The sequence below is a fragment of the Mustela erminea genome, chromosome 14 (assembly GCF_009829155.1).
Source record: "Mustela erminea isolate mMusErm1 chromosome 14, mMusErm1.Pri, whole genome shotgun sequence".
NCBI lineage: Eukaryota > Metazoa > Chordata > Mammalia > Carnivora > Mustelidae > Mustela > Mustela erminea.
In genome coordinates, this window is record NC_045627.1 from 70423448 (window position 1) to 70438844 (window position 15397).

The 15397-nt window shown below is 40.1% G+C and overlaps 1 long non-coding RNA gene across 11 annotated transcripts in view; it reads left to right on the forward strand.

Moving 5' to 3' along the window:
• Positions 1–15397, forward strand: part of LOC116573680 — a 44720-nt gene that overhangs the window by 6269 nt on the left and 23054 nt on the right. For 8 of the 11 annotated variants that reach the window (XR_004278929.1, XR_004278926.1, XR_004278924.1 and 5 more), the window contains 2 exons: positions 40–231; positions 2840–2897. This is a non-coding gene — a long non-coding RNA (uncharacterized LOC116573680). Of the gene's footprint in view, positions 1–39; positions 232–1962; positions 2172–2839; positions 2898–15397 lie in introns of all 11 variants that reach the window. The other 3 variants (XR_004278923.1, XR_004278933.1, XR_004278932.1) reach the window with 3 other exon arrangements.

Below are 15397 nucleotides of genomic sequence, written 5' to 3' on the forward strand. Positions count from 1 at the left end.
CGTCTTTTCATTTTTTTTTTTTAAATCAATTGAGTGTAGTTCAGCTCCACAGTTTCAAAAGGCGAGAATGGCAGACATGATCACCTCAATTTCCCATACGAGGAAATGGGAGTAGACAGCCATTCATATGCCAAAATCACGGGTGTCACAAAGGCCAAATTGGAAGGAAGACACCCTGCCTGCCAGCTCATTGGCTAATCACTGTTGCAGGGGACTCCTACAAATCCACAGGTAACCAGAATCCCTTTAACTAATGAAGTCCACTAATGCTACTGCCTTGGGGCAAAGAACTCTGTGGTTTCATTGTCCCAGGTCAGAGAGGAAGCCCATTTGTTTGCTGACTGGTTTTATTAGGTTCTGAAGAAGGCAAAAAAAAAAAAAAAAAAAAAAAAAAAAAAGTCTCCAGTTGAAGGTATTGGATATTTGAGGTAAATTGAATTTAATGTTTCCTGGAACACCAATTTTATGTTATTTAAAAACCCTGAAGGAGTACAACTCAGCTTACTACCTTAAAGGAACCATGTCTTGGATCACACAATTTCTTTCAGTGCCAGTGAAAAGCATAGCTCTGAGATGCATAAGGATATTCTTCTAGCTTCAGTAAAGGGTGAATTCAGGTGAATTGGAAAATGAAGGAAAAAAAAAAAAGGAAGAAAGAAAGAAAAGAAAAGACATCCCTTCCTTAAGAAACTTTATTGCCATCTGCCGGGAAATTGAAATAATAACTACACAAAGCTAGGAGAACAATAAGGTAAAAGTGATCCTCAGGATTTGTGCAGTGTACAACTTGAACGATGGTTAAGTGGTGACCTCTGTTTTCTCAGATACTACTTCTACGGACTAATAAAAAATGTTATATGGGGAAATGAGGGATTGATAGTTATATTTAATGGCTCTTTGCTTTGTTTTGACTGTTGTACTTTCTATACCCTTTAATAGACTAATGGGTTTTATAGATTTCCAGACAGGAGGGTAACTACATTCCCCAGAGTTCTAGGCCCAAAGGAGGGGAGAAGGAAAATAAACCCTTTTCTTAAGGAACAAACTACAGGGAAAACATTCTGTGAAACAGATCTGAAAGATAATTTATCTAAATAACACCCCTCATTTCCCCTATAGTCACCACCATTTACTTCAGCTTTGTTAAGAAAGAGGAACTGTACTCCTTTCTACTGGATTATGTAAGAGTACTGTTGGGGTGGGGGAGGGGCACTTCTCACTTCCCCAGGATTCCCTGAGGAGATTTTTAGTTCAGTTGCCTTGATCCACAAACATGTGTGCATACACACATACGCATTCCAAATTTGGCATTTCTGAGTGAGTACTTGTGTTTCAGTTTGCCAATTCCTTCCCTCCCTGTCCCTTCTGGAAGAGGAATTTCCTAATCTGATCATAGATACTCAGGGAGAATCTGACATCAGTTGGATTCTCTCCCATGGGAAGGCATGGATCCTGACCTAACATACTGGCCTGGGGGCTCATCTGAATATTTCTTTTTCTCTTAAATGTTGAGTATTTGCCTCCCATTACGGAGCTTGACAGGCCCCGATCCTTTGCTCTTTTTCCCTCTTCCCAATGAAATAAATCTCCCATTCCAGTTTCCCCATTTCTGATCTGGCATTTCAATTTAAAACGAGGTCTGAGGTAGGAAGCCATAAACAATTCCCATCCAGCTTTGCCAACAATAAAATGAGAGCACAGTCAACCTAATCTCCACCAGGTTCCCTTGTTTGATTGCTACCAATTTACAGGCAGTGAGATGGTAGATTATAATATTAGCATACCTAACAATTCAGGATAATCTGTTGGGTTTCAACTTCGTTATGATCATGAAATACATTTTGTACCTTAGAAAGTCATAGGCTTTCTAATAAAGCCATTAGCTACCTTATTACTGGAGGGATTACAAAAATAACCAGGTGGGTGCTTGCCAAGTGTTTCAAACTTTGGATTTTGAACCAGATGACATTTAAAGTTATGTACAATCCAAAGAATCTATTCATGTTGGTAAATTCTACTAAATGTTTAACTCTAAAAATTCTAAACAAATATATCCACGAGAGCCAGAATGATATGTTGCTTAAGATGATGAGCTTGGAATCAGATAGTCTTGTGTCTGAGTCCTACCACATTTTCTTTGATACCTTGGAATGTTGCTTCATTCTCTGACGGTAAGGATCCTAGCTTCTGAAATGGAAATAAAAATATTACTACATAAAAATATTTTGAGAATGAAATGTAATAATTAAAGATGTGTATCATAGTGCCTGCCACATTCTAAGCACTCAACAAATATTAGCTGTTATTATCATTAGCCTTATTACTGAATGTAATTGAAAGCAGAAGGGACAATAAACAGTTCATCTGGCAGAAAACTAACAAGAAAACCAAACAGAAGCAGAGGTTCTGAAAGAACAGCAACATCAAAAATTACAGATTTTTCCTTGACTTGGAACATGGGGATATAGGGAGAGGCTGTCATGGCAGCACGACCTGTAATATCCACCCATTTTGGTAAACTGTATCCCTACTCTGGATTTGTCCTGCAAATCTGCAGCGCTCGTGCTCTAGGGCCATTCTCTACACATCAAGAGGAAGTTATAAAACATGGACCTAAAAAACTATCAACCATTAGTCATTAATTCCTTTAACACAATATTTATTAACATCTAGGTTACTGAGGACTTGGTTCTAGAGACGGATGGGAAGGCAGTAGGCTTTTCCCCTGTCATGATGTCATTTGACTCAGAGTTGGAGAGGTGGGAGATGGGGAGAGGACATATGGACAAGTTTCTCACTCTCTCACTCTCTTTTTCTCTCCCTCCCTCTCTGTATTTAGCATAGCAGGGACATCCTTTTGTAATGACCATGACTTTGCAGCTCCTCTCAACAAGAAGGTGAGTCTCTTGCTCTACTCTTAACCTAGGCTTGACCGTGTTACCTAATTTGTCCAATGGGATATTAAAAGAAAATAAATTTTCTCACAGGGACGTATGCAAACTGCTTGTCAGCGGGCTTACTACCTCCTACTGCTACTGGGAGCCCTGCAATGTCTGTTTACAGAAGTCAGAACAGCTCTGAATTCTTGGAGCAGGAGTGTGTTGCCTGGGAGGTAGCGGGAGGCGACCTGCTGAAAATATTTTATATCCCTATCAGGATGGTAGTTACACATGTGTGTGCGTATGTAAAAATTCATTGAGTTCAAGTTTTATTCACTCTTGTGCATATTGTCCCTACTCTCTATACACAAGTGTGCTCACACGTGTGCACACACACACACACACACACGTATAGCTAGAGGATTTTCCATGAGTTGTAGAGAAAAATTGGGTCAGTACAGTATCACAGAAGCTGGAGGGAGTAACGGTGAACTCTGTCGATGTGGTCAGAAGCCTGAGGGAGATGAAAGCGGCAGGATCAAGCGACGGGGAGGTTGTTGATATACTTGATGAGAGCAGCGTTCATGGACACACTTGGGGAGAAATCTCATTTTATAGTAAGTGTGTAGTGAATAGAAAGTGAAAAATTTGAGATGATATCATGTTTATTTTGATGGGATACTAATATATGATTGTATATGGATGCAGTTCAGGAGACAGAAGGAGTCTGAGCTAGTAGAGAGAAGATAAATGAGAGAGGGGTGTTTTTCTTTAAACTTGAGACTTTTTAAGAGAACCTGCCATCATCATTATTATTATTAGTAGTAGTAGTAGTAGTATTGATCTGCTCTATTAAAAGGGGTTTAATACATGTCAGGTGTTAATCCTTTTATTAGTCCCAATCTACACCTTAATGGAGCACTTACACCCACTTGACCCCTCTGTAGACCCTCAATATAAACGAAGAAGTTTGCCATCAAGATCTCTCAATTCTATGGCAGAGTTACAAACTTGAGTCTCTCATTTTGTCTTGGTTATAGCAGGTAACATGCATGCACAGTTTTCTCATGAAGCCCGTGAAAGATTTCAGACAGAAAATATGCTAAAGAACACCCCCCCAGCCCCTGTTGGGTATCTAGATTTATCAGTAGAGTTGTCTTAGGGTAGACTTGTCTTTAAAATTCCCCAAGGTGCCCTTCTGGCTCTTCAAGTTTTAATTTCTTTCTTTCATTCTCACACACTATGTACATTTCCTTCTTCTCCTATGCCATTGTCTTGTCACTTGTGACATTAATGTAGAGAGGAAATCTGTTAAAGGCAGTCTTTGCATCTCTTGATCTTACCATATGTCTCAGCTCAGGCATCCCTCTGGATTTCAAAGAAGGTGAAGAGAGGGAGTAAGGAAGGGCATTGGGCAAGATGCTTGTATCTTTCCATTTCAACTGCTTTCTCTAATCTATACCAGAGAACTAATAGAGCTGATGGGGCTTTGGGGAATCCTTTAAATCCACCCCCATTCATTTACAGATGAGGAAAGAGTGGTGAGTGAATTTACCTAAAACTTCAGTTATTTATTGAAAGAGGGTGTCTCCGTTGTCCCCTTCCATGCCTGACTGTGTGTTTACTGGAAAAGTAGCTTCCTATAGTTGAACTGCAAGTGATGGTTCTCAAACCTGGGTGATCATCGGACTTAGCTATAAATCTTTTAAAAACCGACAGCTAAGTCTCACTCCATAGCTTGTGATATCTGAATCTATGCTAGTGTTCCTGTCCTGAAATCTATAATTAGGCAGGAAGGAATTAATACAGCATGCCTAATCTTTGGAAAGGTCTGTGTGCATGCTAGTCCTTGCCTGGTGTCTGGATACTTGGATCTTGTCAAGTTCTCTATGTGGTAAGAACACTTTGCCTGCCTGTTGCATCAAGCAGGATCACCTGGTTTCCTTCTAGGAGTCTGGAGCTTGATAGTTATGGCCAGCCATCATGCCAACATAACCAGTTCCTAATGAAAATCCTGGCCTCTGAATTTCCACTGGGGGTATCTGGGCAGAAGAACAGTGTATGCATTTCCTACTGCTTTTCAAGAGTGGAGAGAGAATGTGTTCTTTGTGAACTTTTTAGGGAGAGCCAAAGCCTGCATGTGAATCTAGACACATATTAGATACCGCTTGAGATATCTTTTTTCCTTACTGACACAATTGTGTATTCTTACTGCATTGTTGTAATAGATCTTGGTCATGAAAACCGTATGCCAAGTCTCTGGAATCCTACTAGAGAAGCACCATGCTTGTTGTGGTGATGGGGCTGCTGAAACAAATTTTGTCAAAAGTGATTCCATAAGTAGAGACATACTGTTGACAAAGAAATAGAAACCTATCTTCTGTGTCTTGTGAGCAGCCAGGTTTGGAAACTCCTAGAGAAGACTGATTTGAAAGTCTTGAGGACGTAACACTTTCTCCACGCTTGTCTTTACATAACCTTATTCAGCAGTAAGAGGAACCAAGGGGATGTTCTCCCTTTGATATAGGCATTTCAAACTTAATAGTTCCAAAAGCAAAATTTTGATATTTCATCCAAAATTATCTCTGCTGATAATCTTCTTTCAGTAAATGGCAATTTCAGCTTTTTATTCTTAATTTTCTCAGATCCAAAATTCCAAAGTCCTCTTAATTCTCTCCTTTTTCTCACCCCACATAAAAACTGTGATTAATGCAGAGACTAACCTCCCAATGTATCACAAAATGCAGTCACTTCATAATAGCTCTACCTCTACCACTCTGGATTCCATTGCCTCTCTCACCTGACATATCACACGACTGTCACACCGATGGTGCATCTGGCATGGTCACTCCATGAGGACCCATGCATGGTCAGCCTGTTTGCCCCATGGTGTCTCTCTCCTTAAACCAAAGGTCATATCATATCACATCTCCCCTCAAAAAATCATCACTGGCTTCCCATCTCAGTTAGAATAAAATCCCAAACCCATATCACAGCCCGCAGATCTCTTTATAATCTAGCCCCAACTACTGCTCTGACCTATCAGTCACATACGCCCCTCCACCAAGTCCTCCCCTCCAGCCACATTCTCTTTCTTGCAGTTCTCACCTCCTCTTACCCAAGTGTCTTTGTGATTGCTGTTACCTTTGCCTAGAATGCTTTTCTCTCAAATATTGGCCTGTCTCAGCCTCACGTTCTGCAGATCTCAGCTCCTTTGTCACCACACTCAAGAAACCTTTCCTGAACAGCCGAAGCAACACAGCAACCTCCTGTCTGGTTCTTGTTTGTGGCCTTATCATGCTTCGTTTTTCTTCACAGCACTTCTGAACCCTGGAAATCCTATGTATGTGCTTGCTTATTTGCATACTGGCTTTTTTCCCCTTGTTTCTGCTCCCGGTTCTATCCACTGTGTCTAGGATAGTAAATGACTCAGAGGAGGTGGTGAAAAATAGGATAAAGCAGTGAGTGAGCTGAAATATGGAGGGTGAGGAGTGACTATTCAGTGAGAGGGGACGGTCAAGGGAAGGCTTACTTAAGAAAACGTCAGTGTGAATTGGACCAAGGGGAAGGACACAGGAGACTGCTGCAGCGACCAGGGGACAAAGCAGTTAAGGCAGTAACATACTACAGGGAGTATACAGGGAGTATACAGAAGTCTAACTCCCTTTGGTCCCTCGGTCTCGCTCATTCGGTGGTTCTTTGGAGTCAAAGATTTTCTCGGTCCTCAGTTTCAAGACTGAGCCGACACAGCGGATTGACACGGAGAACATGGGAACGGTTCTTCCTAGTTTGCTCCCGTTCCAGAGCTTTCACGAAGTCAGCAGACCTTTCCTCTCCACGGTTGTATGCCCTGACAGAGCTGGGTTTCATGGCTGCTCCTCTGGGTTCCTGCGGAGCTACATGAGCTGATGAGAAGAATGGCCTTTGACCTTCCAGGAAAACAAAACAGGATAAGAAAGTCCATTTCTCTTTCTTTTCCTTTATTTTTTAAAAATAGGACTCTGAATTCCAAATAAGCCAAGACTATAGAGAAACTTGAAAGTGATTAAAAAAAAAAAAAAAAAAAAAAAAACTTGGGCGCAGGACCCAAAACTCCTCAAAGATTGAAACATTTGTTTGAAAGGGACAAAGTGCCATGCATTTTAAAAGCAGAATCACAAAATAGATCTCTCTCTCACTCTCACTCCCCCCGTCCTGCTGCTTAAGGGGATACTAGGACAAGTGACATTTCTATTACAGATAAAAATATATATTTTTTTAACTATGTTTTGGAGATATTTGCCAGCTGGCCTATTATGGCTAGAAGGGAACGGCCATGGAAAATGAAACTCTACTAAGGTTATTTGGGCATTTGCATGTTTTGCAAGAAAGACTTATGTATAATTATGGAAGGGATATTTCGGACTGAGCTGGTGGGAGCAGGTATAAAAGTAGATGCACTCAACGTCACTTTTTCTTTCACTGGATGTTTGACAGGATCTAAACCAGATTGAAAATCTATTGAGATACAATCACATTCCAGGAATCGGAGGTGACAGTAGCTTCCCTTCTTGGAGTCTTGTGAGCCAACACTATGACCAATAACAAAACTACTTTATGTAAAGAAATACTAGGTGGCTCAGCGAACTACTGAAAACCAATATAAAACAGTGGTTAAAAATGGGAGCTGATGTCAAACTGCCTGAGATGAAAGTTCAATTCTACCCTCTTACCAGATGTGCACCTAGCAAACTAGGAAGAATCTCTCTTCCTTTGTTTTGTCATACTTTGTGTTACTGCAATTATAGGATCAGATAATCCCCTTGGAATGTGTAGAAGAGAATTTTGTCAAATAATGAGGCCCAATAAATGAAAACTATCATTATTATTTATATGGGGGCACTAATTTTATGTAAGTTAATCACAATTCCAAGAAACCTTCTTTTAAACTTATGACTCAACAAATATTTATCAAATTCTTACTGTGTGCTAGGTACCAGTCTATATAACGTAGCTGACAAAAAAAATAAAAATTACCGTTCCTTCTCTTAAGGAGAAGTCAAGAAGGTAGTACAGTAAGGTATGAGTATATGTCAATGGCATCACAGGCTACACTATGATAATTTTCCAAATAGATTGTATGAATAATATATGCTTCAAATTGAAGGGAAAGAGAGATTGGTATGAAATATGGGGGGACCACTGACGGAAAACAACTTAAGTTAGACCTTCCAGGAGAAATACATCTGGTCTGGATGAGAGGAAGAGAAAGTTCATTGCGCACATAGGGGAGAACAGAGCAGGACTTGGAAAGGCAGGCTCTGGTCTCTGTCAGTGAGTGGAAGCTCTTGGTTGGAGCAGATGCCTCTTGTTTAGATGAATGGAGGAGAGAAGAGTCTTATAGGTTAGTGGTAGACTCTGGGTCTGGAGGCATGCTTGAACACACACAAAAAAAAAAATTCAGAAAACAAAGAAGTGCCTAAGTTTGTGGGGAGATCTCCAATAACACAATCAACACAAGGAAGTCCTGCCTTGGGTGGAAGGTGGGTGGATGACTTCCAATGTTTTCCTCAAGCTCAGATTCTGGGTTGGCTGTGGGTTTCCTGCCTATATGGCTAACAATCTTAACCAATTTTGGGCTAAAAACATGATTTCTTGGCCCTCTCCTATCATTGATTCCATGTGTATGTTCCTCTGTCTAGCAGGGCACACATCATACAACATGGGTAACATGGAAGAGTTTCCCCCTCCAGTACCTCTCCCACTGGATGGTTGTGAAGATTTAAGAAATTTCTAGAATGTGCTACATTATCATGGACAGTGTCAATGTAAAACCGAAGGAAATAGAATGAATTTGATATTTTAAACTCACAATTGGTACTAGGAACAGGGTAGGAGACAGAGTTAGACTTCAACCCTGCTGTATACTTTCTTTCCACCCCAGCCCCCAAATATCATCACCTCCATGAATCTTGACTTCATTCTCTCTCTTCAGCGGTGCATGCTGTGTAAGTCAATACCATGTGTATTTATCTACTCCCTCCTCTAGTCTGTCCATGAAGTGGGCATGACTGTTTCTTTATTTCTTTATTTCCCAGATAGAGAAAGTGGTACTGAGATAGGCAGGTAAATAACCCAAGGTCAGAGTCTTTAGTTAACAGAATCAGGGCTTGACTCTGGTACAGCTCTGTTAGATGCCAAGGCTGACAAGTTTTTGCTGTAGGACTTTATGGCTACACCACAGAAGCCTTGCTCTCAGCGAGCTGCTGCCCACATGCTGCTCCTTGAGACGTGGACTTCAGATACCCAGGGCATCCCATTTTGGCCTCTTCCTTGGGCTTTATCCCTGCACCCCTAAATATGCTTTTCCTTCTCAGTCAACTATGGGCGCCTTTGAAAATGTATACAACTCTGTTTTCATGCTATTGACAGAAAAGATAGTTATAAAATGGACCTTTCTAGAACGAAGGGCCACATGGCCTGCACTGAGAGGAGCAATGGTGGGACGTAGCCTGAGAGCAGCTTTAGGATCGGACGCAGCCACTCACGGGCTAAGTTCCCTCATCTCAAATATCTTCTTCGATGGTTTGGGCCTCAGTGTCTTCATCTGTGAAAGAGGGAACACGACCTGCTGCTAGGAGGTTGAAACCAGATCATTCAGATGGAAAACATTTAAAATTATTAAGCATTAAACAAATGGAGAGCATTATTATTTGGCAGGCAAATTTGCTATATAGAAGCAATTAGATCAACGGGAGAGGAGTTCACAATGAAGGGAAGGAGAATGGGCACTCCAAAATATGCCACGTTGGCGTATGAATTACCTTGAATTAGAGTTACTTAAGGAAAAACAGCTGTAAGAAGGACATAGACTTCCTTTGTCTCCCTGAAAGCAGAAAATAAATCTCTCATGCGAAGATACCCTCCTTGTGGCAGGAGGTAGAGAAACACCCTTATCACCAGAGACTGGGAATTTGGGACCAAGAAGGCTGTATAAGCAAAATTTGTAATATCTTCACTAATTAGTTCCTCCAAGCCAAACCCCCTTTGTTTTGGCAATACCTCACATATGTATTCTTTGTCTACTATGTATAAGGCTGGTTGCTTTGCCCCTTTAAGCCTCATACTTTATTTTTCTCTTGTTAATCTGTCTTTGTCAACTTAACTATTAGGCCAACCAAAGAACCTAAAAGGGAGGAAGAGAAAAATTTTCCTCCCCTTTAACATCCTGGTGAGGCCAGGTTGGAGTCATGGTTGGAGTGAGCTTGAGCATGTCACTTAACAGCCCTAAGGTTCAGTTTCCTAATCAGAAAAATGGGGATTTTGGATTACTCACAGGGTAATGGTTGGAGTGAGCTTGGGCATGTCACTTAACAGCCCTAAGGTTCAGTTTCCTAATCAGAAAAATGGGGATTTTGGATTACTCACAGGGTTCCTGGGAAGATTGATCAGGGTGTTTGGTTAAAACATCATTGTTTATAAATCACTGTAATCTTTGCCATAATTGATTATTGGTAGGAAAACAGGTATTTATAAAATGCAAGTAAATATGCACAGAGATAAGTCTGATTTGTTGGAAGAACTTCAGGCCCCTGAGGGCCTTATGGAGGCTCCTGTATAAAGAAGAAAGCTGTACTGGACGGTTATGCTCTATAGTCTGAGTTGGCTGGAAAAGGGTCAGCTGCCTGAGATTAAAACTCCTCTTGAGGGATGGGAGCTTAAGAAGACTTGTAGATAAATTTATTTACTACTACTACTACTACTCATCTTGTCTTGATAAGAGCTTGAGCTAGGCAAGTCTGTGCTCTTCCTCTTTCAAGAGAAGGGAGTAGAGTGGATCTGTCGTTATCAGCCTCAGTCCCTTCGTCCTTGTCCTTGGGAGAGCAGATGCAGAGTATCTTGTGTATGGGAGGAGCTGGGCAGAACAGGCCTAGGGAACAAGGCCAACAACTTCCCTAATAACTGTGGCACCCGCTTCCTTAACTTTTGGCTGCACCCCAGGCTTACTCAGTGGCTGTGGCCTAGAAACTCGCTGGCAGGCAAAGGGATGGTCTTGTTGCTGAAATTGAGAGTCCAGAAATAATGATAATAAAAGCTATGTCTTTTTAAGAGAAAGCAGCAGCATAAGAAAGGTCAACAGAGTACACTTATGATGACCAAGGGCTTAGGAATCGGGGATATGATGGTACAAGCCCCAGCTCTGCTATTCACAATCCTTATAGTTCTCTACACATTATATATGCTCTCTGAGTCTGTGTCCTCGTCTCTTCAGTGGGAATAATGATGCCAGCCTTCTGATCTGTTGTGGTTTAATGTGATTAAATAAGATAATATATGAAATCAGATGAGCATTGTGATAGACACCCAGTAAATGTTCAAATATGAAAGCTATTTGATGTTTTCCTCTTTGAGGAACATAGACACTCACACAAACTCTATGTTAAGTTTCTGCCTGCTTGTGTCAAAATGAAGACCTTAATTAGTGCTAACCTTGGATAAGGCAGTTTGCTAGAAGCAGTGGGTTATAAAAAGTTGTTTACTTAGTAGTCTTGTGTTTAAATAGCTTCTCAGCTAGTAAAACATAAGTAGGGGGGAAAAAAAGAGTTGGAAAAGGTCACATATACATGGGACCTAACAGTCAAAAGAGCAAGTACTATAAAAATTCAGCTGAGTAAATGGGAAACATTTCACACACACACACACACACACACACTCTTTTTTTGTTTTGTTTTGTTTTGTTTAGTCTTTCATTTTTCCAGTTTGTCTGTCAATTGGTACTATTAGTGATACCAATATTGTCCCAAGAACTGTGCTAGAAATCATGTTAGGTTGGGTCTTAGAAGACAAATAGGAAATACAGAGAGAGGAGACAACTGGGATTATTTCTCTCTGAATTTAACTGACGGAGGAGGAGGAAGAGGAGGAGGGGGAGGAGAAGGAAAAAAGAATGTCATTCAATTTTCCTTTGCTTTTGCTTTAACAACATATTGATAATCCCTTTATGTATCTTCATCCCAAAATCCTCTCACTAGTTCTTGGAAGGCAGCTCCCTAGATATCGTAACAATATCTCCGATTCAGGACATTCTTATGTCTATTAGGGCTATTCTCTTTTCTTTAAAAATGGGCACTCCATATAGTTCCTATCTTGACTGAGGTCATCACTGCCTCCATTAGGAGAGTCTGTCTGTCTTTCTGCATTCTAACTGGGTGTGCCACACCTCAAGACCTAACTATCCCCTGACAGGGAGCTATTTCTATTGCTAGTGATGTGAGCAGTTAAGTAGGACAAGACAGCGGTAGCATGACTGTAGTACAACTATCCCCCACCCCCTGGAGCCTAGGGACTCTTTTATGTAATGCTTGCTATAAAATCTACTGGGCCATTGGCCATAGGTTCTTCAGCTACAGTGCGACCCATAGAGTGTGTAACAGCCATCTGGGCTCATCGCATCACTTTGTGGGCCTTGGGGAGACGCACTGGTACTTCCAACCTCATGCTCCTGCTGTGATCTGTGTGGTGACTAATGTCTTATCTTAATCTGATCCAATGAGTCTCAGTGTTTACTTTTTGCACTTATGGAGTTATGCAAACCAACCTGCTTGCTGCCTTAGCCATGTTCTGTAGGGTTTTGTTACTCCTTGCTCTAGAAGACTGGGTTCCTCTGACAGCATCTGTTCTATAGTTCAAGTTTAAATTCAACGTTATTTCCAGTTCTTTCCACTCCCTGGAGCGTGTAACAACATTATTGTATGATCAGAACATCAAAACCTTGCCACTCCAAAGTTCTATCTTATACCCTGCTTTTTCACATTTCTCCTAAGGTTATTCTCCTTAGCTGAGAATTCTTATTCATCTCAGGGAGGTCTTTCTTATAATTTAGTGATTACATGAGGGATTTGAAAAAAAGTCTAGATTTAAATCCCAGCAACATTACTTGTAATCTTTAAGTCCTTTAATAGTTTCTTACTATATTAGTGCCTCGTTTTCCTCCCCAGTCAAATGGGGTTAGTAATAGTAACTAACTTACCTGGTTTTATGAGGATTATATGAATTAAAACATGGAAAGCACCTGTAACAGTGCCCAGAAAATAGCAGGAGTTCTGTAAATGTTAGACCTAATTTTTTTTTTAATTTTCATCATGGACTCCAGCCTGGTGGTATCCTAGCTACAACACAGTTTTCAGAACCTTATCACTCACATATCTGAAAGCATATTTATGGTCATGTCAGCAGAAAGGAAGGCACACTCCCAAATCTTTGACCTCTTGTGATCTGAACCCATTCTTCCTCTTTCCTTTGAGTACTCTTTAACCTCATGCAATATTTAGGTCCTCATAAAGATGTCCTCCTTCTTCACACATAGTGCGTCCTTTTATTTCAATGAACATCTTCCTGGTTTTCTTAGTTTTTTTCATTTTGTTTTGTTTCACACCTCAAATGCCTAAGACTAATCTATGTCTCAACACAGTGAATGGAACCTTAAAAAGATTCAGTCAATATTTCCTTAATGAATGGCTGAATGAAAAAAATAAGGGAAGGAAATAAATAAGCATTAGATCCGCTAGGTAAGAATTTGTGCATTGAGCAAGAATTATTTTCTAGAAGATCACAATGACTGTAGAATTTCTTATGGCCCTCATAAAAATTCAATGTTTTATATATATATATTCACTTTTTTTTATCTTAGTAGGAAAAAAAAATCTCACAGGATAATTCTTATTTATGGTTTCTTTCTTGTTTTTTTTAAACATACTCATACTTCTCTTTATTATTCTTTATATTCTAGAGGGAAGAAATCAGAATTGGGTATCATTCCTGAGATTTGAATAAATAGGTTTATATAGGAGCTTGCATCAAAAATCTTTATTTACATGTAGAGAAAATATATGCCCAGGTTTTCCCCAGCAAAATCTCAGTTTATGCATTTTTTTGGTGTAATTATTAAGAACTCCTTCTTTTACTCTCAGAAGAGTCTCAGTTTTGAGGAAAAATCATATTTTTATAAGGAAGTCATAAGGAAGTTTTATGGTTAAGATTTCATAAGAAATCAAAGAAGAGCCAGATATTTACATGCTACGGAATATTTAGCTGATCCATCAACAATTTTTATTGAGTGTTCTCTGTGTACTAAACTCAGTATTCATTGTTCCTTTTGAATGAGGACCAGACAAGAGGATATCCTGACCCACACATCTTCTTTTTCTGTTTTTACCTTTATTGGGGGCTGCTTTACCTAACCTGCAGATGCAGGGTAATAGAAGGTCAGGTAGAAGGGTTCAAAACAACTATTTTAGTTCTGTTTCTCAGAAATCCCACTTGGACTTTCATATAGGAAAAGTGAATCTATTGTCTATGTAAATAAAAAGTTCAAAACTACTTCATTTCAGGAATAGTTGGCTATGGATATTCAAACAGTGTTATCAAGAAACTACATCTACCTCTCCTTTTTGCTTTGTACTAGGCTGGCTTCATTCTTAAGAGAGTTTTTCCTTCATGGACAACCCCAGAAGATCCAGACTGACATTCCTGATTCTTGTTACAACATATCCGTTAGCAAGTTTTCTTTCCAGTTGTCCCTAGCATGTTTCAAGATTCATTCTCATTGGACCATTTTTGTTTATGAGTCCATATATAACCAAGAGTCTAAGAGATTGAATATGTTGATTATCCAGACCTGAGTCATATGCCACCTCTGAATATGGAGAACATTGGGACCAACCCAACCACATAAATGGAGATTAGTAATTATTTTCCAAGAATGAGGGCCTTTAAAAAATTAGGAATGGCAAAGCAGGAATTTCATAACCAACTTAGGTTCATTCTAATCAATCTTGTTGCCAATGGTTCTATGATCCTATGTTTGTCATGGTAGACTAATTTCTGTCCATCATTTATTTTCTTCATGAAATGAACACTGGGGCTCCTCTGTAGTACAGTTGGTTAAGCATCTGACTCTTAGTTTCAGCTCAGGTCCTGATCTCAGTGTTGTGAGAATGAGCCCCACATCAGGCTCTGTGTTCAGTGCAGTGTCTGCTTAAGTTTCTTTCTCTCTCAACTCTCCTACCCTCCCACACCCCCATGCATTCTCTCTCTCTCTCTCTCTCTCTCTCAAATAAGCAAATAAATATTACAAAAAATAAAACAAACACTTATTTCATATTCTACAGCCTGACCAAAGTTTTATTGGCACTTGAAATTGGGCATGTGTATGCATATACTGCCCCCCCCCCCCACAAATGACTCTCCTTCACATGTCACTCAGTCTTCCAGGCATCTTCTGTCTTGAGACTTGTCATCTGAAAGTTTTTTTCAGCCAGGCACAGCTACGGGAAGATATGCAGATGGGGAGTATGCATGGGATAGTCATATAGGGCAGGCCTGGAGCTACGCAGAAAACTTAAACCTGCATTTTGTCACAACTTCAGAACTTACCTAAACCTTACTGTTTAGGGGTATTGATAATCAAGGAATCTCTGAGCATAGAAAGAACTTGGACCCCATTCACTGAAGCTAACAAATGACTCCTTGTTCCTAGG